The sequence below is a fragment of the Anas acuta genome, chromosome 20 (assembly GCF_963932015.1).
Source record: "Anas acuta chromosome 20, bAnaAcu1.1, whole genome shotgun sequence".
NCBI lineage: Eukaryota > Metazoa > Chordata > Aves > Anseriformes > Anatidae > Anas > Anas acuta.
The window spans coordinates 4503145-4527481 of record NC_088998.1 but is presented as its reverse complement, the minus strand read 5'-3'; the positions used below and the strand labels follow the sequence as shown (position 1 = coordinate 4527481).

The following is a 24337-nucleotide window of genomic DNA, read 5'->3' as shown; positions in this document are numbered from 1 at the left end:
TATTATTATTATTATTATTATTATTATTATTATTATTTTAATCAACCTCAGAAGAGATCTGCCCATATTGCCAGCACCAGAAAAGCTTGGTGCCAGGCAGGAGCTGGGTCCCAGCATGGCCAGGGCTGGGCAAGCTCAGGATGTGGCAAGGTGTGAGCAGCAGCATCAGAGAGGCTCTGAAGGTCATTATTTTTCTGTAGATACACAAGGTGGGGCACCACAACATTTCTGGAGTTGTCTCCTGCTCCTGATGCTATCAACGTGGAGGAACGACCCTCAAGACACCAAATAAAACATTCAGAGCAAGGGCAGGCTACAGGCAGCTTTATGGTCCACATAAAAGCTGATGGCTTCGGGATGGAAGAATGAATTTGGGGAGGAATGTACACTGCTCACTGCCTTGTTCCTGTGATACAAAGGGATCCCCATGCCTGCCCAGCCCTGGTGGGCCACACGGAAACCCACCAGCAGCTGTAGGCAGCGGGGTGCCCTTTGCAGACGCAAAGCACCCGCATCATTTCGTGGGCCTCGTGCCGTGTCGCACCACTGAATGAGATAATACAATTATTGGATAATTAGAGTCATCAGAAAACGTTCTGCAATGGCAGCCTTTTAATTGACTTCCCCATTAACAGATAATGATCAGGCTCCGGCTCCTGCCAGGATGACCCCCTGCTTCTCTCCCCCCCGGGAACAAGCAGTTGACCTGAAAGGCAAACAGCACAGCTGTCCTGAGCTCGCTCATGGCGAACACATCCTTCCACTCTGGTCAGGGGAGCAACAAACTGAGACTAATGGACAGGAAAGAGAAGGTTTCTCAAGCTGGCTGTGAGGGTGGAGGGAGAGTCCATCCAGAGCAAGCTCTGCTGTTGCAGTAGGATGAGGCTCACGGATTCCTCCCTATGGGCAGTCCCTGCGACAGGGCTGGCACAGTAAAACATGCAGCAAGCAATGCAGCTCCTCTGCCCCTTCCTCCTCCCACCAGCTCACATCTCTCCCCTGTGCCAGCCCATGGTCCTGCTCGCTTTCCCCTCTGCTCTGCAAAGAAGTCTAGAGAACAGGGATACAATTTCACAGCTTCGTTCAGGATGCCAAACACCTGGTGTTCCTTTGCACTGGAACTAAAGCTAAACACTGCCATCGTATTTCATGACATGGAGCAAGGCTGAAAGCCCTTGTTTTGGAAGAAAAGGGTTGAATTCCCTTGTTAAGTTGTTTTTTCTCCAGTTAGGAGTGATTTGCTACTCTTACCAAAACCCTGAGCTGCCCCTCGGCTGGAAACTTTCTCAGAACGACACACGCTGTGATGCCTCGGTGTCATGGGATCTTCTCATGAGAAAGATTTCACCCACATGCAGAGCTCTCATTTGGGTACTGAGCACTTGGGGAAAAAGGCAGAAGCTGTCGTATCTGAGCACTAATCTTGGTCAGGATTTTAAGTTCCTTTGTGATCTACCCAGTAAATCCCTTTTTCTTCCAGCAGCACTGGGAAGAAAGCCAAGTCTCCTTTTCTTCCCGCAGCCTGGTAACCCAGGCTCCCCACCACTGACTCCAAATTACCCCAGGTCCCGGTGACTTTTCGGCACTGACAGGGCTGAAAGTTCATTACTAAATGGCAGCCAGACTGAGCTGGTAACTGCTGAAGTGACATGTCAGCCCAGAGCAGCACTAGTGTCAGGCTCTTCCCACTGCCAGCTTCACAAGACAGGTTGGAGTTTCATAACTCTTTCCTCTCCTACCATGTAAAATGTGGTTGAAACTGCCTAATTTATATAAAAGTTACTCGGGAAGGACTGACAGACGAAGAGACAGAGAACATGACTATGGAAACTTGGTTTCCTTAGGAACCGGTTTAAAAATAAACCAACTTTCTGCCAGGGACGTGATGCCATCCTGAAGAGTCCGGTGCTTTCTATGTCTGTAATTGCAGCCTTTCCCTTGGTGTGGGGAAGATGTGTTGTCCCCACATGGTTTAAAAACAGTGATAATCCAAAGCAAAGGAGTTGCTAATACGAAACAGTTGAGATGCTCTTGGAGCGGATCAACTAATAAAACTTGGTGCTGAAACCTGCAGAGCCCAACCGAGACCGGCTGAAGACGCGGCCTGCCTTGTTTCTGGAGCAAGAGCAGACAGCAAACAAATTTCTTCTGGTGCACTGATTCACCTTCAGAGCATTAGCTGGTAAGTGGAACTCGTTTCAGGCGGCTGTAAATGCAAATTTGAAACTGAAACCAAACGGCAGTGCGGGAAGCTGATGGTTTCTGTGAGTCCCTGACGTGTGCCCGTGCTGAGGGCCAGCCAGGATGGCGGCGACATGGGCGCGCAGCCAGCGCTCCACAGCAGCAACTGGGGGCTCGAGACATCTTCAGACTGCCTAATTAGTCTACCTGTAAAGTGTGCGTACTGGTGCCACACTGACCACAGGGCGTTACAGCAGCACAAAAAGACTTAAGTGATGCTGGCGAAGAAACTTGGAGGTGCCTCATGAATACACATCATACTGAGGCCTACACACATGTAGGCTTGTGCTCACTGCTACAGCCTCTTTTTGCTGAGGGCTCAGCTACAGCTCACCTAATGCACCCAGGGGGGCCTGGGGTGCCCCTCAGTCTTGTACGAGAAACTCGTGGGGAACTGCCAGGGTCTATTTTTTATTCCTTTTTCCAGGCAGGTGGCTAAAGGCAAACAATCCTGAGCTCTGCCCCTCCTAAATGCTGCTCAGCAGAGAGGGTGAGCGACCAGCAAAAAAACAAAAAAGCCCCAGTTTAGCAATAAAGAAACAGGGAAGCAGTGACCAAACTGTGTTTCTCTGGCGCATTATTTTACTGTCTAGACTGGCTGTCAGATGTTGTTTTGTTGCTCTGCATGCCTAGAGGCCATACCAAAGCTGGGATCCCCATGTACAGGCTGCTTTGTTTAATGAGAGACAATCCTTGCCCCCAGGGATCTGTAATCAAAATAGGCAGGACAAACAAATGGAATAAAGTCCCTGTGTTCATCCCGTGTGTACCGATGGAAACAAGACCCCAAAGAGATTAAGTAGCCTGCCTGAGGCCACCCAGAAAACCTGTGGCAATGCCAAGAAAAAAACAAATACGTCCTCTGAATCCTAATGCCCAGATTTGTCTCCAGGACTGAAATGTTTCCCTATTTCCAGAAGCATCCAGAGAGATCCCAGCTAAAAAGACACTGCTGCTGCTCTACGGTTGCATTTCTTCCTGGAGAAATCCAGCACATCAGCTTTCTCCTTCACCAAGGAACCTACGAATGCTTTATTTCCTCCCTGGAGTGGGCGAGAGAGCCCTCCCTGAAGGCACAGGGAGGAGACAGTTGAAAGGGGTGGGGGGAAGAAAAGTCGCCAGCCTTTCTGACGCTGGAATGTAAATAGTGTTTTGCAAAAGAGCCATTTATCAGTGAAATTATAGAATCTGTTTGAAGATTCCCCTGGAGGATGCACTAAAAAGATGGCTTGTATGGAACTTAACGAGAGGTTTCCTGCAACACGCCTGGGCTTCGTGTAGGCAGGAGCACTTTGCTGAGAATTAAATCCGCGTTGGAAATGTTAATAAATGCAGACACATGTTCTTGTTTGTAGGACGCGCTGTGCCTCCTTTATTTATTTCCTTCATTTTATTCTTCTGGATGTAGCTGCGGTGCCAGCCCCTTTCCCCGACACATCCCTGGGGAAGAAGTTGCCGTCTCATCACTCTCCCTGGGGCTGCTGCCTGCTGCTCCCCGCCTGTCCTGCTGCTGCCTCTAGCCAGGGAGCACCAAGGTACTGGCAAGAAAGGGATGCTTCAGTTTCTAGGCAGGTATCAACATTCACTGAGGGCTGGGAAAAAAGAACGAGGGGTACAGGCTCAGGACTTGCTGAGGTGAAGCCTTCCTTTGATTCAAGGCTGTGGAAAGGATTCCCTGCCTGCTCTGCTAGCAGAGGGCTGAAAGGGGACCAGGATGGGTTTCCAAGCAGAAATCTCTACCCAGACTGACCCTCTGCCACGGCTGGAGCCCCAGGTGCACCCTGTACAGAGGGGCTGATCAGGCATTCCTGCTGCCTGGAGCAAACACAGGATGCCCTCCAGCATAGAAACCATTGGAAAAAAAGTATTTTTAATTCCTCCCTAGAATAACAACAAACCTAGCCAGAGGCCTCAGCTTTTCACAACCCTGGTCCTTGTCATGTCTTGCACCAGCACCTTGGCCCACTGGTACCTTCAGAGAAACTTCACGAGCAGCCCAAGGGGCTGAGCTCAGTGCTGGAAGCTCTGTCTGGGAGCCAGACGTGCCCCAGTGAATTCAGTTCAATGTCATCCATTTGCTGCTTCTTCTTTCCGTTCTGGCAGCCCCACTAGGAAAGAGTTTGGCCTGATTTCTAGAGCATACTAGGTGCTAAAAGCTCTGCAGATCTCAGCTGAGGTGCTCAGCTTCCTTGAAAATCAGATATTTCTATTAGACATCCCAAATCCCTCTGCCAGCAGCATTCATTGGAGTCCCTTTGCTCTGCAGAGAAATTCAAATCCAACTGAATCAAACATGTATTTAAAAGAAATCAGGTAAAGCTTCAAAGACTCCATCAAATTATGTTTAAATGTCTACACAGGGGTTTGCCAGGCCCCCTTTCCCCTCCCAATGCAGCAGTGGATGCCATGAGATGCTTCCAAAGGCTGACCCTGACCCCTCCATACAGGGCTTCCACCATCTGCCTCCTCCTCTATAAACACATTTGGGGAATCTTCCTTCACATCAGCCCTTTCCCTATCAATTCCATGCTAATCACCTTGTCTAGATGACAAACCTTGTCCCTTTCCTCCCACCTAGCCCAGGATGAAGCCTGCAGCTTCCCCTTCCCAGCCCAGCTTTCCTAGGATTTTCCAGGCAGCCTCCTCGTGACCCTCTACAGCCCGTGCCTGCTGAAATTGCTCCCCTGCTCTCTCCAGCCTCAGCCCGCAGCAGATTTCATTCCCCCCCTCGCTCTCACTGTTTTTCTGCTCCTCTTTGTTGGCCCTATTCATTATAGAAGAAGGGAGAGATTAATTAGCCAGGCCCCATGTCTGTCTGAGGGCAGCTCAGCCCGACTCGCAGGCCCAGCACAATCCAGGAAAGCCAATGATTGAAACTCAGCCTTGGAACTAATCTTTTTTTCAGTTCATATTATTCTCCCTTTCTATAATTTAATTTACAACATAATTTCATATTCCTGCTCTAAAGCAGAAGAACCTCTCTCTTGATATGTACATATATTTTTATCCTGCCAGGTTGGGTTTGTGTCTGATTTTATTTTATTTTGTTAAACAAAGAAGCTGAAGTCACTTTGTTTCCTTGAATAGAGCAGGAGGATAAATCTTTGCTGGAGAAGTGCTGAGGCATCTTTCCAAACAGTGGATCTTAAGAAGGGATGGAAGAAAGTGCTTTATTCAGACACTTTTTGGCACCTGAGCCTGAACGAGGAATTGGCCTTTGAATGTTTGGTGTATTATATACTTCAGTGGATATTACAATGCTTTAACAAGTGTTGCTTTTGTTGTTCCTTCTGGAGATGGGAGAAGTATTTACAAGTGTGTGAAGCTGCTGAAGAGGTCAGAGACCTTTATTATTTTGTTAACTGGTTCTTTTCTAAAGAGGCTCTGGTTCACAACTGGGAATCAAAGTCCACAGCAAAGTCCAAAACCAACAACAGCAGAGACCACAAGCCAGTGGCAAGCAGATGCTGAACCATGGGTTCTGTGGCCCTTCCTGAACAGTGTTTCATTGCACTTTCCACATCTTGCACAACCTCAGTAACATTTTTCAAGGAAAAAAAAAACAAACGGTGTGCCATGGAAGAACAACAGGAGAAAAAAAGATGTTCTGTCATCCCTTTTTTTCCCCCCCTCCTTTATTCAACATTATGCCAGGTCCTGAACTCGGGGCACAACAACCCCATACAGCAGTACAGTCTGGAAAGGTGCCTGGTGGAAAGGGACCTGGGGATGTTTGTCAGTGCTCGCAGATACACACGAGCCGGCAGTGTGCCCAAGGTGGTCAAGGAAGCCAACAGCAATCTGGCTCATATCAGGAACAGTGCAACCAGCAGGAGCAGGGAGGTGATCGTCCCCCTGTACTCTGCTCTGGTGAGGCCACACCTCAGGTGCTGTGTTCAGTTCTGGGCCCCTCATTACAAGAAGGACATCGAGGCCCTGGAGCATGTCCAGAGAAGGGCAATGAAGCTGGTAAAGGGCCTGGAGCACAAGTCCTGTGAGGAATGGCTGAGGGAACTGGGGGTGTTTGGTCTGGAGAAGAAGAGGCTCAGGGAAGAACTCATTGCACTCTCCAATTACCTTATTGGAGGCTATATTGAGGTAGGGATCAGGCTTTTCTCCCAAGCACCAAGTGATAAGACAAGAAGAAATGATCTTAAGTTATATCGGGGAAGTTTAGGTCAGATACTTGGAGAAATTTCTTCACTAAAAGGGTCGTGAAGTATTGGAACAGGCTGCCCAGGGAAGTGGTTGAGTCACCCTCCCTAGAGGTCTTCAAAAACACATGCAGATATAGTGCTTGGTGACATGGCCTAACGGTGAACTCGGCAATACTAGGGTACAGTTGGACCAGATGATCTTAGAGGGTTTTTCCAACATAAAGGATTCTATGGTGACAATCACACAAGCCTTTAGCTAAATACAAAACCCATTTACATCATATACATCACACATCTTTTGCTTGCAGTTTTGGGATACTGCTTCTAGTTTAAAATTAGCAGGTCAGTTGTGATATTAAGGCACGGAAGTCTCCCTAAGCACCAGTTGTACAATTCAGGTGTTTGTTCCTAAGAAATCAGAGCTCTTCTTTTCACTTCTGAGCTGCACTTGATGCGTGTAATAATCAAGCCCACTGACAGAAGCTATGCATTTATAAATACTTTTCTCACAATGTTGCTTCTTGCATTTTTCAGAGGGAATTACTAAAACCTTTTCCAGGATGGTTCCATTTTACCACCAGAAAAAAGAACCAGGATCCCATTTGTGTCAGTACCAAAGTGTCTCCTGTAGTGGACATTTCATATTTTTGAGGTCAGTAGGATTTTCTCTCTTCAAGCGGCTTAGAGATTTGATGAGACATGCACTACAAATTGGGTTGAGAGTTTCAAGCACTTGAAATTTTGCCCAACTTCTCTTTGTAAGCAAATTCTCTTTCCACTTGCTCACTTACATCCTAGCTGCTATAATCACTCTCAAAATATCAAGCAAAATATCTTACCGTGATGGTCAAAGGAAGAGCAGGCTCTATCTTCAAGGTCTGATCCGTATCTCAAAAACAAGATTGTCCCATGTGCATCCTTTTGCCTGGCCACAGTAACAACTCCATTTCTGTTATCACGTCGCTTCCAACAACATCTCTTTGCGAGACGTCTCCAAAATCAGTTTTCTCATCTGACTCTGTTTGATGGACCCCGCTTTAGGTTCTTGCATTAAACTCAAAATGGGAGTTAATACCATGCCAAATGGCTTCCATCTCTACTCCACCACCTCGACAATTGATTCATCTCAGGCCAAGCCAGCGTGACAGGTATATCCATCCAGACAAGGACATCTCCCAGGTAGGATGGGCTGCTAAATGAATGCAACAGATTGCAGCTGACACCCGTAATGCTGATTTTCCCCTCTTCTTATAATCATAATGGGATCTCAGCAATAGAGATGGATTTGCTAATTTCCATCTCCTCTCACTTTCCCCTTTAATCACTGTCAGGCATAAATTAATTTCTGTTTAAAGAGCTTTCAGGGAGAGATTCTGTCATTGCATAGAGCACTTAAAGGTCGTAAGTCAGGATAATCCCAGAACATTTCCTACCCAATCTGAGGTTTCAGAGCTACAAATGTCATTTAATTTTGTTATCTCTACATTTTTGCACCAAGCCACCTGGGGACAGTGTCCTACCATACTGATTGCTACTTTACACCAGGATGCAGGTATGACATATTTTACACTATGTGAGAAGGAGCTAATTGGCTGCCCCCTCAGACACTAATGCAAATTGGCCTGAGTACGAGGGACACACAAATAAGTGCAGAGCAGCATGGGATCAGGCAAATCCAATCCTCTGCTAAAGAAGGAGCACTCTCACACCCTGGACTGATGCTCCTGGTGAAACTGAAGTGTTGTTAATGCCTGATGGCTCAAAAGCAGGCCAGCAGAACTCTAGAGGCTAATTATTGATCGCATTGCCAACCTGGATGCTCAGCAGATGTACAGTTACAGTCCTCCCTTGTCCTCCTCTGGCCTACAGAAAGCAGGTACTGCATGTATTTATTGCAGATAAATATGAGCCACCCAAGCAACCTTACAGGTATTTTATTTGGGGCAGAGAAGAGAAGAAAGTTGAACTCAGTGTGGGTCTTTCAAAGGCAAGGTGAAAACCGTGCTATCGAGGTCACTTGAGTGCTGCTTCTTAACCCCCCCCCTTAGACCTGCATTTCTGCCACCTCTATCAAACAAATCTACGAGTACAATATTGCATCTGCGTCCATCAATACGGAGCCAGCAGGGTGTCAGGAGGACAGCTCAGCCCTTGAAGATCTAAATTGCCACCTAGAGGACCATGCCTTTCTTCATTGCCTCTCTGATGCTGATCGTGCTTCACAAATAAGGTGATTTAAAAGTGTTTAAACATAGGCACAGTGTGTCTGAACTCCTGCATGTTGCACTGAAAATATAGGCTGGGGGAAAGCAGCAAGCTAACTAAACCAGAAGGAGTAAAACCATTAAGAAAAGACATCATTTTATCTAAAAAAAAAAGCTACTGAATAAATTATCATTCCTGCTCATTAAAAATTCAGTGGAGATGAAACTGTGTGTGGTGATAATGAGCAAATGTTTATATTTGCAGAGAAGTGTAACTGCATAGATGGAAAATTATTGATTTATCCAAAGCCTTAACACATTTGTGCAGTTACTTGGATGGATGTCTGTCCAACTGACTGCACAACCAGAAAAGGAAGAGCTGTCCTGAAAAATGGGTACACCTCATTAGAAATGAGGAAACAAACTATTTTTACAGTATCTTACATAATTTATATAGAGTTATTAAGAGAGGCAAAACTGAAGACGACTTCTGTGTCATTTTCTCCAAGTTCCCAAAAAAGAAAAACCCCAAACACCAAGACACAAGCTCTTCCTCATAATATTTTAGTTTGAAAGTTACTTTTCATCATCAAAACCATTAGCCAATTAAAAATGGCTTTTTGAGTGTATCCAGTTTTGTCCACTCTCAGCCTAGACCAGGCTACATACTTCATTGCACCAGCACCCATTTCCTAGCAGGTGGTTGGAGGAACACAGAAACACCCAAGCTGACTTTTTTCCCCTCTATACTTCCACACTGGCACTCCACATGCTGCTTCTTCACAGAGCCAGTTTTGTGCAGCCCAGTTGACCTTGGTTTGCCAGCCCTGGATTTCCATCCCTTCCCTTTCCATCATCCTTCCTCCTTCCCCATCCCTTCTCCACCAGCACCTCCACGCACGGAGCTTCCCATGGCCCAGGCAGCCCTCACCTCGCAGGCACAAGGACAGAGTCTTTCCCCCTGAGGTGGCCTTCAGCATCATCCCCTCCCTTCCCCACAGCACTGTCTCGAAGTGTTCCTGACCGCCACGGTTCCCGGGCTCCCCGGCAGCCAGTTGGCACCTTTTCAAATGAGCCCACTGAATGGCAAACGCGCAGATACACTGGGAGAAAATGAGCTCTTCTTATTGATTTTCCAAACCAATATGGCACTGACGCTGCCTCTTTGTGCCATTTCCCTCCTCTGCCAGGAGGCATTCACACCCCTTCCATCATTTTAATTAGACATTACACCTGACACAAATGCCGAGTTGATTAACCTTAAAGGAGCTGAATAGGTTCTCTGATCGTTAACACGGGGCCCCTGACATACTATAACTCATGCTAACATGTGCTGTTGCACAAACTCACAGCTTCTTCAGCTCACTCTCCAAAGCCACAATGCAATGTAATAACATCTACAGAGAGCTTTTTATGAGACTGTCTCACATAATAATGCTATAAAAGCGAGATTTAAAAGATGGATTGCCCTGGACTCCGCAGACTTCACTTTTTAATGTTTACATAAATGCACCTTTTCCGGGGTGTTTGCAGATAACGGGCCTTCCCAAGTCGTGGGAGAGGAGGCAGCCATCAACCTCCCTTCCCCTGCTGCGGCTCTCAGCAGGCAGCAGAGCTCTGCTGGGACCTTTCTGCCGTTCCCCAGCTCCTCCTCTCCTCTGACGGCAACAGGAGGCACAGAGCAGCACGCAAAGACTCATTTGTCACATCCAGAGCCCTCCTGCGAACACTTTGTTCAGAGGAAAAGTTTTGGATGTCAACAGAACCCATCCAGCCTTAATATGCCTTTGTTACGCCGCGCTAAAGACAAAAGGAGAGACATTAAGCTGTGATGTTTTAGAGCCTGTTGCCAAAGGAACAGTTTTGCTGCTCAGACGTGACTCCCTGCTCTGCACAGATACAAACCTTCATTTGTCTGTGCCTGGGATAAGCCCAGATCAGCCACTGGCTGACACAGACCAAGTACAACTGAATCAATGCAGCCCAGAAAGAGAAGCAGGCTTTTGCATGAAGTTGATTTGATGCCCAACAACCTCAGAAGAGGAAAGTAGCCCAAGGTGCACCAGCACCAGGCTTCCTGGTTCAGCTATGCCATTCGGTGGCATCTCAGCATGGGTGTGACATTATTTAAGGTCTCCTTGCCCTTATGTCAATCAAATCAGGTTCTACTTCTGGAAGCAGCAAGGGGAGAGCTGATGCCTTCTTCGTCAGCAAGAGAAGGAAGGGGGACAAGAGACTGCAAAAGCATCTACCTACCTGTGTCATGGGACAGGGGAATAAACTGTAAATGAGTAAGTAAATACATTCTGTGATTTGGTGTGGCTTAATTGAGCTGAGGAAAGACTCCTCATTCAGCAAGCAGAGCTCCACTGAGACTGAGAAACTGTTGGAGATGTACAAGTTCTGACGAGATCCCCCGTTAATCAGCAGCACTGATTTGGCTGTGCCTTCATCTCACTTGTTCGTCTTTGCCCTGCATTAAAACCTGTCAAGCCTGCAAACACCACAATGGTTTTGTGATTAGGCTGCTTATCTGACAGTGAGCCAGGACTAGGAGAATTCCCCCCCCCCCCCCCAAGAAAAGCAGAAAGAAGGTGAGTGATCCTATTAGGATACGGCTAAGGTGGCTACGAGAGGAACTTTCTGGATTGCATGAAGGTCAACGTCATATTGAGCTTCTTCTCCAGGCCACACTCTCCCACCACCCCAACAGTTGGCACAGGCTGAGCTAGGAAGGGCTCTGTGGAAGCCGTAGCTGCCTCCTCGTTAAACAGAGAGTGCACAGTCCATGGATCTCATGCTGAGATCCAGCCCTAACTTCCCACTACACACAGAAACCGGCACACACAGACAAGTCCCAAGGCTTCGTGTTATTCTTTTGCTGTTTGTTTATTGGCATTTTGGGAATAGAGTGGCTTTGTCTATTCCAAACACAAAACAAATAGCTCACCACACACAAACTGCTGAGTTTACTTTAGCAGGCAAGATACGCTTCTGCTATGAAGCCAGGCATGTATTAGGATAAGACAGAGCTGCCACATGACCAAAACCTCACAATGTTTTCTCTCCTTACTCTTCCCCAGCATCAAAGCCGTCTTCCTGGGCCCTTCTGCACACAACTCCACCAGCTAAGCAGTGGGGAGATGGACAGAAGATGACAAGAACTCTTCTGCCGCTTTCACATCACTGACTTCAAGGTCTGATCAGTTCTCCCTCGCAGGCAAGGAGGCCAAGGATCACACATTTTGAATTTGAAAGAGCCTGCTGCAGGCTCACGTGGCAGTCCAGCCGAACAGAGGGAGAGGGTAGCCACAGCTGGCTGCCGAGCAGCTTTCCTTTGAAATCCTGCTCTGCACCAGGCAGACAGATGTCTTGCCAAGCTGATTGAGAGCAAGTGGAAAACAGTGAACACAAACACATCTGTGGTGGTGTCAGACACAGAAAAGGTTGGCATTGTAAGATGACAACATTGCTCAACCCTCATCCTACTGAAAGCACTGGGGCTGCGTTCTCCAGGAATCAGCAGTGGCATAAGGATTGCCACGCAGCACGGGGATGGCTCAGGCTGGTGGATACCACGAGGGCTCAGCTGTACACAGCAGGATTTGTACTGCACCTACGTGCCCTACCACCAAGTTAGGGCAGCCCTAGGAAGATGGGGAAGTTGAGGGATGTCCTCGAGTATGTTGCAGTGCTGGGGTTGCACAGGGGCAGTGAGGCAGACCTGGGAAATGTAAAGGACACAAGGGGCTGAGGAACAACCAGAGTCTGTTTCATTTGCCTGAACTTCCCTGCATTGGTTCCATGGGCATGTAACACAAGATAACCAAACTAACCAGGAATTGCTCCTCCTGAAGGGCTCCTGCAGCTTCTGGACAGAAAGAACCCACCCTAAATGATCAGGTCCCATGTGTGCATGCCAGGTTTCTTTCCCTTGATGGAGAACAGCTCCATCTTTCCCTTCTCTCCTCCATTCAGGCAGCCTGCGGCAGAAAGCCTCCTTCTTTCTCCTATTTGCATAAGTGATGATGCAGCCATCCTAATTATCATGGGAATCCGCTGCTCTCCCTCCCAGCACCTCCCCGCTAGCTGCTGCTCTTTCCCTGCTACGGGTTTTGCTGGCAGATGGGACCGGAGCCTCCTCAGCCCACTGGCTCTTCCTTGAAGAAGAAGAAAGTGACAGCCCTGCAGGCAGCCGAGAGCGGCCGAAGCGCGGCAGCGTGACTAATCCGTCAGGCAGCAGCATCCCAAAGGCCAGGACCAAGGTTGTGCTCGCACAGCCAGCTCCGCCAGGGGAAAAGGGGATGCTGAGCACAAGCAGGGGGCTGCATCAGGTACATCTCCCCCCAGTGCTGAGCTGTGAGGATGCCTCTTAAGTTCTTCCTATTGTACTGGGGTCTAGGGTTTGGATCAAGTCAGCAATGAAGCGTACAGTCGGGGGGTAGCTCGACGGCAGGGCTGTAAGCTCATACATATGGAAGGATGACCTTACCAGCTCCGCTCAGTGTTCACTCTGCAAATCAGATCTGATTTGCAATCAGCCATGGCCACACTTTTCTCCGTTTCACCCTCAAGTCCTGCCCTTACAGCATTGCTTACATATGGTTTCACCCATGTTTTTTTGGGTTTATCTGTCCTACTTCCATCCCTATAACCCATTACCTCAGCAAATTAGCAGTTACTCGTAACGACCGCTCTGCCAGACATCTCTTGCTTTGTTTGTTTTAGGGTTAGGCCTTTCACACAGAGAAAGACGGGGTTTGTGATGCTATTTATCTGCCTGTAACGAGGTTCCTCGCAAAGTCCAGACACCAATAACTGCACCCACAGCAAGGACTGCTTAGCACGGCCCAGCCTGCACATAGCTTTTTATGTACATACATCAGATGGCCGATGCACGTGATCATCTTTCTGTATACGCCTGGAAAGGCTCCAAAGAACTGATGAACCAATTGGGATTATAGACAGGAGCGAGTTTAGTTACAGTCCCTGGGGGAAAACGAGGCCTGTGTGGAAGGAAGTAGGACAGGAGAGATGAAAATAGTCTATCAGGAAAGCAAGCCAAAAACCTGCCAGAACACCCAGCAAAATGCAAGACAGCCTTCTCCCTTACTCCAACCCCATGGGCTCCAGCATCCCACCAGCCATCAGCTGAGCTGTCAGCACCCTCAGCAGCTCCAGGACACCCAAACTCAAGCCCCAGAGCTGCAAAACACAAAAGCCAAACCCGGGAGTGGGGAAGGGGATGGGGGGGACTGTGTTCATGTCAGATGGTGCCATGGCTACCCTAGCACCTCCGCCTCTGTCCCGCCCAAGTGGCTGTCCCATGCTGGAGTCCCACTTCTCCAGAAGTCAACAACCCCTTCCCACTGCTTCTGCTTATGGACTTTGTGGGGCATTGACCCAGGGCCAAGCTGAACCCAATTAATGTTTCACAGCCATACAGAGCTTGCACCCACTTCAATCTTGAGGCCTGTCCCCCAGAGCATGCCCAGAAACCACCCCCTGCCTTCCCCTTGTTAGATCTCTTTCATCGCTTCCCACTTGCTCACTTCCTTCTCCCAGCCAGCATCTCAGTTGGCTCTGATGTGCCCCATCAGCAAATATCCCGATCCAGCCTGTCCCCAGCAGACACAAACACGCACAGCTCCAGCCGGGGAGGAGGTAAAATCCCTCCTGCAGGCGGATTCCACAAGAGCCTTCCACCAGGCCCTTGTGCCACGAACACCAGCCAGATGGCCTCACCACACGGTGTCCCACCACGTTTCGTAAGCAGCAAAGGTGCCAATTATCTCTTCCTCCCCTGCTTTCAAATCCTCACTCCCCTCACAACACATTCATACACTCTTTTACTTGTCCCGCTTTCCACGTTCCAGGTTGGCAATTAGAATTTGCAACCTCTGAGCTTCTCTGCAAACTGATGAGCTGCTAAAAATACAGCCCCTGCAGGCACCCATTCAACTTCTATTTCTGTATTTTTTATTATTTATTTTTTTACTTTTACTTTTTTTTTTTTTTAACCAATTTGAGATGAACAAAGCACTTCAACAAAGAGAAGGAGAAAATGCTGTGATTGTGAAGATGGATTGCTGCCATTTACTTTGTTCATTTTAATTACACAAAGTCATCACTTAGTGGGGAGCCTCAGGAAAGGAAGAGGAAAAGAGAAGGAAAAGGAGCCTCTCTACCCCACCTTTTTATTTCACCGTGCTCCATTTTAAAGCTTCCTCTGGCATCCTGGACAACAACAGCAGAACTAGCACTGCTATGCTCCTGTCACATTTATGCTCACAAATACTGCTGTGTTTAATAGCCAACTCACCTGCTGTGTCTTCAAACCACAAGGATCCCAGCTCTCCTCCTCAAACAGCACCAAGCAGGCTCCACACTTCTCCCCCAGCACAGCACCATCCTGCTCAACCCCCTGCAAGGCCCTGGACAGCTCATTTATAACCTTCTCCTACCCAGCCACCTCCCAGCTGGCAGCAATTTGAAGTTTCAGGACAGAAAAGTCCAAGCTGATGCCTGGAGAGGGCTGGGACCCGGGCCTGGCTCCCTTTCTGTCTGATGTTAACTCATTCTGCCACCTGGGGCAAATATGTTCCTGTTGCCGATCCCCTCCTGACAGGCTCAGCAGCAGCTGATTCCCCTTACCCTGACTGTTACCTGTGGTGTGGCAATGGCACCTGTTTGCTGAAGCTATTAAACTGAAGCATCTGAACCCCAGTCTGGTGTGGCTGTCCCAAAACCAACTGTTCAGGTTTGGTTTGGAGGGTCAAGGCAGCTCCTGGTCCCCTTTTGGAATTGATTGTGCAGTGAGCCATTGCTTTTGGTGGGATTTCTCCTCATGTCAGGGTTCACAAGTCCTTGAGCTTCCTTTCACTCTCTTTAGGGTCACAGCAAGATGCCTGGTTTGGGGGGTCAGAGGGGAACTGAGGGATTTCTGCCTCCCAGGACTGAACCCAGCTCCCAGGGTCCTCAATACAAAAAGGCCTCTTCCTCAAATAAATTACCTCGCTGTGCTCCCTGTGGCTGCCAGAGACATTTCTCATAGCCCAAAACAGCTTCATCTTTATCTGGGATTTCGGCCCCATCTTTGTTCTAAAAGTTTCGGCTTTCTTCAGAGGTCTGATTTGGTTTCATCCTTGCAGGCTCCCCTAAATTCCCCTCTCAGCACAGTCTGCAGCTTTTTATTGAGTGGTTTGGGTTTCAGGGAGGAATTTCTCTACTCATTTCTCTGAGCACTTGAGGTCCGGTGTTTAGATATTCTCTCCCACCAATTGCCACCTTGTTCTTTGTTTGACACAGACTTGCTGCTTTGTAGTTTTATCTTCAGTAAGCTGTTGCCTTTCTTGTTTAACTACGAGGCTTACAGGCATTAGCCATGTGTCCTATCCCTCTAATGCCTGTAGCCTCTATTTCCATTTGCTCTGTGCTTCTGGCATCACTTTAAGCTTTTTCCCAGCCAGCACCAGGTCCCTGTATGGTTTTATTTGCACTTTCTTTTCTAATATTTGATTTTAATACACTCCACTTTTTTTTTTTTTTTTTTTTTTTTTGTAGTTAGTACCATTGTCTAACCTGCAAAACTTCCAGGCTTCAACTTTTAATTCGAAGTTAATTCCCACACTCCCTTACCCTTTCTTGTTGGATGGTGTTCAATAGATAAGACTTTCACAGACAACATGCTGCTACTGTTGTTGGGGTTGTTGCTATTTATCTTCAAATATTTACAGCATTTCTTCCAAGCTTTCTTTCCTTTCCTCCTCTATCTCACTTGGTAAAGATGTTGCATTAACCTTCATAAAGAAAACTGTGGGCTTTTTTGTTTTATTTATTTATTTTTGTTTATTATCCAGGCACAGGTAGAATCAGATTTGGATAAGAGTCAGAATTTCTCTAAGAGAGGTCTTAAAATTTTGTTTTAAAGAAAATCTGATTCCTGAAGAAATGCCAAATTTTTGAAACACTTCACAAAATGACTTCACTAAAGTGCATTTTTAAACAAATGATAGTGTTTTTTGGGGGGAAAATATTTAAAGTAAATTGACCTTGGAGGTGGATTGAAACATAAAGATTGTCACTAGCATTAAAGCTGATCCTCTTGGTAACCAAAAATAAGGATACAGTTCTGAAGTTTAAAATAATGCTGTTAAGAATGAAGGCTGCAGGTGAATGTGACGATGCAACACGACACGGCTGCAGGAAGATGGGCAGCTTTTTCTCTGCCTTGCTCCCCAACATCTTTACCCACTGCTTTATCTTGTCCTCAGCACCGTGTTGGTCCCTATAAGGTCTCACAGCTGCAGCACTGCTGACAGCTGTGACATCTCCTCTATGGGAATGTCTGCTCAGGTGTCCCCACTTTTCTTACAAATGCTCCCTCTGAACCTCCCCTGGTCCCAAATGATCATGCACTAGGGAGCAGTGGAAGGAAATCCTCTGTAAATGAGCCTGAAACTTGTTTCTATCCATGGGGCAGGATAACCTGGTGAAAACAAGGTTGCCTCTTTCTGAAAGTCCAGAGAGTGCCTTGGCTTTCATTAGGGGTCCTGCATCGTTCCCTCTGTAATTGCTGAAAGGAAATCTACTTGAATAGATCAGATAAGACAGTGGGCACCTTTACTGGGGAAAACAAACAAACAGACCTGAAGAGCTGCAGAACTGGAAAAGCATATCACATACCACATGTATATCAAGCACATATTTCACCTAGCAGATGTGGGAAAAGCTCTTTTTATGGAAAGCACCAAAAATGACTGAAAGGAGATGATCAGGACCATTCATCCCAATACTCTGTATGATGGACCAGAAATACCCCAGCTTTCTGAAAACCAGTGGCTATGCATCCAGCAACCCCCCTGCTTATTTCTGCCTTGGCAAGTTCCTCTCCGCTTCAGCCCCAGCAGCTCAGCAGTGTCACTTGTTATCCCGGTGACCTCCCTCTCGGCGCCCAGCTGGCAGTCACGGGGCTGGCCAGGCAGAAAGGCAGCTCGGTGCCCGAGGGGACGGCTCCTGGATGCTCTGCGCTGCTGCTGGAGGCTGAGCCAGCTTCTGCAGGCTGCTCCTGGCTCACCCTGCCTCAGTTTCCCCACCTGCACACAGGACGCCACCGCTGAGCTCCAGTGCAAAATGCTTTGGGATTGCAAATGGGAGTTAATTGTCCATCTGACAGGAGTGGGGAATGAGCTTCTGCCCTGGGGGAGCTCCGTGCTCAATGACTAATCCCACAATGACCCCAGCAGGAGGGGCTGTGTCCCAGGACCCTCATGTGGCCCTGCCAGAGGCTACAAAAAACATGGGTTTGGGTCTTTCCCCTGTTATTTCTTACAGTTTGCAGCAGTGTTTTGTGCTGTTTCGCATGGCTCAGCGCTGTTATTGACACACGCACTGTGTCCACATGCACCTCTGTGATAATCAGACAAAACAATGCTACCAGCACAGACGCGGCTTTGCAGAATACATTACAAGTAAAGCCAGTGCCAAAAAGTGGTCGTTTTGGGATCTAGCAAATATGCCTGAGATCAGAATTAGAAAAAGCCAGACAGGATTTTTGCAGCACCGAAGTTGAACGGGGAAAGGTGGGAGCGAGGAGCGATGGATGCACAGACCAAGCCTTTTCCTGTACAAGGCAGATGTGCTCCCTCGTGCCCAAACACCCTGCAGCAGCAGCAGCAGCAGCAGCCCAGCTGGCCTGGCTCTGGCTCGGGCCAGGTACTCGGAGCCACCGGCTCGCTGTCGCTGCGAGCAGCCTGCTGTCACAGGCACTGCCTGCTTTGCTCGCACCTAGGGCCAGCTCTGTTGGGAAATTACAGCTGAACGGAGCCACGACCTCGCCGTGACTCCCAGAGCCGCCCCTGACTTTTAGCAATTCTGACAGCTTTGGCTTTGCCTCGCTGACCCCTCCAGTTCAGGGGCAGGTGGCCAAGCCTCGTGCGCGGGAGGGCTGAGGCTCGGAGCTGGTGGTGCACCGCGGTTTGCAGCGCATCCCACCTGGGGAGGAATAATTGGGGAGGAAAATGCAGATAGGGACTGGAGAGGTCCCCCTTGTCCTACAAGGCTGGGTGGCTGTGGTGTGAAGCGGGCAGGCTGGACGCTGGCTGAGTGCTCCCTGCTCCCTCGTGCACCTGCAGCTGCATCCTGCCCCGCACGCACCGCCCAGCCAGGATCTCGCGGGCCAGCATCCTTGAAAGGGAGGTTATGCGGAGGAAAATGACATCTCTAAGTGAAGAGCAGCACTTCATTGCTTCTCAATCCTTCTGCTGACGCCAGTTCGCTGCCTGCAGCGGACTCCAGAATACACCTAAAAATAAAACAACACCTGGGCCCTCCGCTGCTGGAGAGAACAGCCACAGTTTGCAATCAGCAGCGGTGGAGAAAACGCTCCAAGCACCAGGGGGCGGGCGGAGGGTCAGCCCGAGGCCCTCCGGTTGTGATGCTGATTGCAAACATGGGCAATGTCTCCCACCGAGCACGTCTCCCTGCTGCTCTCCTCGACACATTGTCATTCCGGTGCGGATCTTTGCTTCGATCGTAATCACACACAGCCGCACAAGAGCAGCGCGCTGGTAATGCACTGAGCCCACCGGCACGGAGAATTTGCCTGGGAAAATGAGGTCTTTTCTTAATTAGAGTGGCATTTTTGGTGTCTTCGGGATGTGGCTTCTCTGAAAGTAGCACAAGAAACAGCACAACAGTGACAGACACTACACGGGTATGCAGACAGGAGGGATACATCTCTGATCCCCAGGGAGAGGGGGTGACGGGTCAATGTATTATGGGTTTGGTACCTTGCTCCAGTGACTCCTACACTTGGGGTCACGATGCTCATGGTTGCTCTCATGGGGGCCGGGTGACAGCAGGGCTTTCTGTGCCATGCTCCATTTGGTACGTAGCACAACTCAGAGGCAAGGAGCAGACTGAAAACCACTTTCAGTAAAACCATCAGAATTAGCAAGGATTAAATATTTGTGGGGATGAGAGACAGAAAGAGAGATCACAGAGGCTTATTCTTTACAACTAAACCACTCTGTTGCAGCTGGGGTGAGCATACTGTTCTCAAATGAAAGAAAAGGTGCAAACACTCAGCTCAGTTCAACTAATTATGAACAGTAGCTTCCCCCATCACTCACTGGATGCCAGACCTGGGTGGGATGGAGGCAATAGGATGATCCTGGTGCCAAGCTCTCCATCCTCGAACCACCCACAGAACATCACTCTGTCTCAGGAGGGCTTGAGAGACTTTATGTTTCCAGAACAGTTTGGGTTACAACTTCAGAAGAAAAAGCCAATAGGATTTTTTTTCCCCCTTTTTTGTTTCCCCAACTCCAGTGGGGGATCTGTATATGCCAAAATGCAACAAATTGATGAAGTTTATACCGGGGAAACCAACTTCTTGGTACCCAGGAGTCACCCAAGCCATGATGTACCAGGCTGCCAGCTACCCAGAAACCACCAGACACGGAGTCTGTTTGAGGCTACATTTTCACAAGCGAGTGTGAAATCCAATTTCTAAGACCTCTGAAATATTGTTTGCAAACATTTCCACGTGAAAGGGAATAAAATATTTTATCTGGAAAGATCACAGGGTAATGGCAAGAAGAGAAGTAAAAAGGTTGTCTGATCTGCTACTGCAATTCTGATAAAAAATTCACTACCGGGTGATTCAGAAGAAGGTTTAACATACCTGCTCATCAGATCAGATCTAACACGTTTAATTGTGCATTTCTTCCCATGGGAGGTCATTTTTGCCTAACCTTGTCTGATAATTAGATTATGTTGCAGAGATTTAGTCATTATAAATTTCAACCTGTATCATGTTTTTCTGGACATAGCTCGCGCTGAGGTTGCAAACTCTTTGATTCCTCCTAAATTATTCGTTTCATTAATATCCTGTGGCAACAAATTCCACAGGTTCGGTTTATCATTTACGTGGAGGGCTTTCCCACCCTGTCTGTGTTACCTGTGTCGTGTCACCCTCATTTCTTCCTCCTGTGTGTTAGGCTGCCAGCTCTCCTGGCTGGATTTCTCCAAAGGAGCGTGTTTTTATGGGCTGAGCTCATCACCTTGTCTGCAGCACCTCCCGTCATCGCAGGCTTCACACGAACCAGCACTGCCAGGGCTGTAGGACACGCTCAGGCTTCAGCATTTACGGGACGAGGTGCTTCATCCTTGGAGACAAAAATGTGTCCTGCAGTGTTAGGCAGCTGGAAGCATGGGCAGATAGCAATGCAGGAGCAACAGCGCAGGTTGGGGTGTTTTGGAGACTGTTTTGGGATAAGCTCTCTGCAAAGCCTTACCCTGTTCTGCCTGTACAGCCCAGGCTGTGTCTGGGCACATCCTTCCTGGGGTAAGTCCTACAGCATCAAGGCAGGTTTTCTTCCAGCAATGTGTGCACATCCACACTTGTTTTTTGGCTCTTCCAAGCTTCCATTTCAAGAGAAATTAAAGCAATACCATTGCACAGCCCATGCTGCCTTGTTTTGTAAAGAAAGAGCATTTCACTCCTTAAGCAAGGGAAACACGGACCGTTACTCTTCCTTTACACCGATTTCCATGGGTTTTCAGCTCAGGTGCTGAGCTGCACAAAGCATCATCATCCAGCCCTTTGATGACTTCCATCTTTCTCCTGAGGATTACTGATGAAAAAACACAGAGCAAACATCCCAGGGAGAAGACTCCAGGGAGTTCTTTCTCTGTATGCACTGGTTAGGAGATGTGTTGTTCATCTCACCTGGGAAAGAGGTGGGAAAAACAGGGCTGGAGGAGCTCAAATCCAAGGCAGAGTATGATGGCACTGTGCAAGCCAGGGCAGAAGGATCGATCTCATCTGCTCAGGTACACTGAAAAACTTGTCAGTCACACAGCGGTTTACAAGGCAGTGTTTAACTTAATTTCAGCTAATATGCAGAAATGTTTCTAATAACAAGCTGTCAAAAGAGCACGGGAACAGACAAGGAAACAGACAGGAGGCAGAAAGAGGAGGAGGAGAGGGGAAGGAGGCGTGAGAAGAAATCTCAACCTCTCTCCATCCTGCGCTCCAGGCTCAAGTGCTTCACCTGTGCCCGTGTTTGCCCTCTGCCCCCGGGCAGGTGGCTCTGGAGCTCGGCTGTGCCACTCCTCCTCTACTTCCCGAAATCTCTCCGAGCTCCAGCAGCACAGCTCCAGCCTCCATCCCTCCTGCCCCTGGCCCTTCCAGGTAAATCCAGCCTCCATTCCCCGACTTGTCCCTCCCAAATCCCCGCTCTGGAACAGACGGCGACTGCTTTCACCCTTAGCTACCTCTTTGCTCCACGCTTTCCTCTCCTCTTCATTTCCTCCTCCTCTCGGGATATTGATGCAGGCTGGAGTTTCCCATTAAAGCAGCCACTCTTGTAGAAAGGGGAGCTGACATGATTAATGCCGTTCGGTGGGGAAGGCGCGAGCGCAGCCGGGGAGCGAGGAGACGGGCACGTCCCCATCAGCAGCTCATTAGCATCTGCCCGGAGAGGCAGCAGGCACCTGATGGACACAATTCTCCCCGCTCTGCTTGCTGCTGGATGCAAACTTTAGAGGCCCAAGAGGCAGGAGAAGCTGCTCTCTCTTTCCCCCCTCTTCTTCTTTAATCGGATCTGTGCCCAAACCGTGCGCCTTACATCAGGTTGCCTTATCCCAACACTGCACTACATCACCTCGCAGGCTCAGGAACCCCAGCCCAGGGAAAAGAAGGAAAAGGACATGGACAAAAAGCCTGCAGACACAGCCAGCCCCCTGCCTGCATCTCCTGGAGAGAAGGCAAAATACCCGGAGCAGGGCTGGGGGCAGCGCACTCTGGCAGCGGCACGGGCACTGAGCTCAACCAGAGGACACCCACCGGGGGACGAGGGGGGCTGTCCACTAACACTCAGCTGAGTGAAGCCCCTTTATGCTCAGAGGACAGGGAACTAAGACCCCTCAGCAGCATTATTAAAAGCAGCAGGTTGGCTTACACGAGCCGGAGGAGGCTGGTTCCTCCCACTGATGAGCGGAGGAGGCGATGGTGATTAACTTCTGGCCTCTGCAAACTTCCCAGCATCACCGCAACACAATCAGGATCCTACATCTTCCCCATAATTGTTTGACCTAATGGCTAATCACCCCCACTACTTAAATAAGCAAATCAAGGAATGAGTGACTGAAAGAACCCCATGAGATCTCTCGGTTTTTAAATTGAATTTGTTGCCTTCAGCTTGCAGACACTGGTTTTCTGTGTGCCTTTTCCAGACTGAGGAGTCTTGTAGCACCTTGTACCTCCTCGTGCAGGTCCCCATAAAGAGCTCCAATCATTTCCAAGTCACCATCCCCAGTTTGTGCTGTTAAAAAACTTTACAAATCATTCCAGAAAAAGCGTTGAAAACCAGCAGCCCTGACACTGATCTCTGTGTAACATCTTAGACGTAGGCTTGTGCTTTTTTTCATGTTTGCTTTATGTTTTGTTTGTTTGTTTTTTCCCCAGGTTATCCAATGCCCTTGGACACCAGCAGCTATCCAATTTCAGATGTGTGAGGGCTCTTCATCTATAATGAAATTAGCACAATAAAGTAGCAGAGAGCTGGGAATTACTTAAACAAAAGTCAATCCATTACGTGTATACACACTCCTATGAACCGACACTGCAGTCTCAGAGAATAAAACCAATTCTGTTTGAAATATCCTTTTTTCTACAAAATCATATTGAAAAACCTTGATTTTCTTTCTCCCTTTTGATTTGTCATTGATTGGCATCAGCTTATGCAGTCCCAATGTTTTGCCTAAGACCGATACCGTGCTCCCCATCACACAGCAACAACCTCCCAGACTTTTTTAGAATACCATGACTGTCTGAGCATCACAGAGGAACTTGCCATGGTGCCGGCTTTATTAGAAGCTCAAGTCAGCAGACCAAACGAAAGTTCAGCTAATTCTTCAGTGAGCCCTTGTGCAAGCTTTCTGTGTCTGCTGAGTTTAAGCTGTTACTGCCGTCTGGGTACCTGCCTTGTTTTCCGAAGCGCTGTAAAGCACTTCATTATCATATAATATAAATGTCCAGCTGCTTCTTTCTCGGCACTTGAATTGCTTCTTCGCCTGTGAATGTATCTGCTTTTTCATTTCATTATTGATAATTTTGCTGTTTCCATCCAGGAGTGCTTGGCTGGGATTTCTTTTGTTTCTCTCATCCCTCGCTAATTTCCTTTGCCCTTCCAATCACGATTTTCTTTTTCTCTGAAGTTTTTCGCCTTCCTTATCAACATTCTGCACTTCCTAATTTCTCATTTGCAGTAATCCTTTCCCATTTCCCATCTTGAATCCTCACTGGAATTTTTTTAATGTATGGATATAGATTTCTCTTGCCGCCTTCCTTTGTAACAGAGCAAGGCTTGGACTCCAGCCAAAGTTGTCTTCTTACTTCATATGAAATTGTTGTGTTTTGGCTATCTAATAAACTCCTCTTCCAGAATCCCCAATTTGCAATCAGCGTTTTCTCTGACTGCAGTTTCTCTGCTAATCAATTTCATTTGTAATTTTTCTCAACTTTTGAAAATTAATGCTTTTGAGACAGCAAATGTACTTATTACTGGTTATGACTATCCTCTGTTTGCCCATATTAAATCTTTCTCAACTATGCAAACAGCTGGGAAGTAAAGAATAGAGAAAATTGTCCAGAAAGTTCTTAGAACATGCTAACAAACAAACAAAAAACAGTAAGAGGTAAAGAAGCAATTCCTTGGTAAAGGGATT

The 24337-nt window shown here is 48.0% G+C and overlaps 1 long non-coding RNA gene across 1 annotated transcript; it reads right to left on the bottom strand.

Annotated features, from left to right (window-relative positions):
- Positions 1–3389: 3389 nt before the first annotated feature.
- Positions 3390–15180, bottom strand: LOC137842773 (uncharacterized). Its single transcript, XR_011089207.1, has 2 exons — positions 14925–15180; positions 3390–3833 (listed from the first exon to the last, which is right to left on the bottom strand). It is a non-coding gene; the product is annotated as an uncharacterized lncRNA (long non-coding RNA).
- Between the last annotated feature and the right edge of the window lie 9157 nt (positions 15181–24337).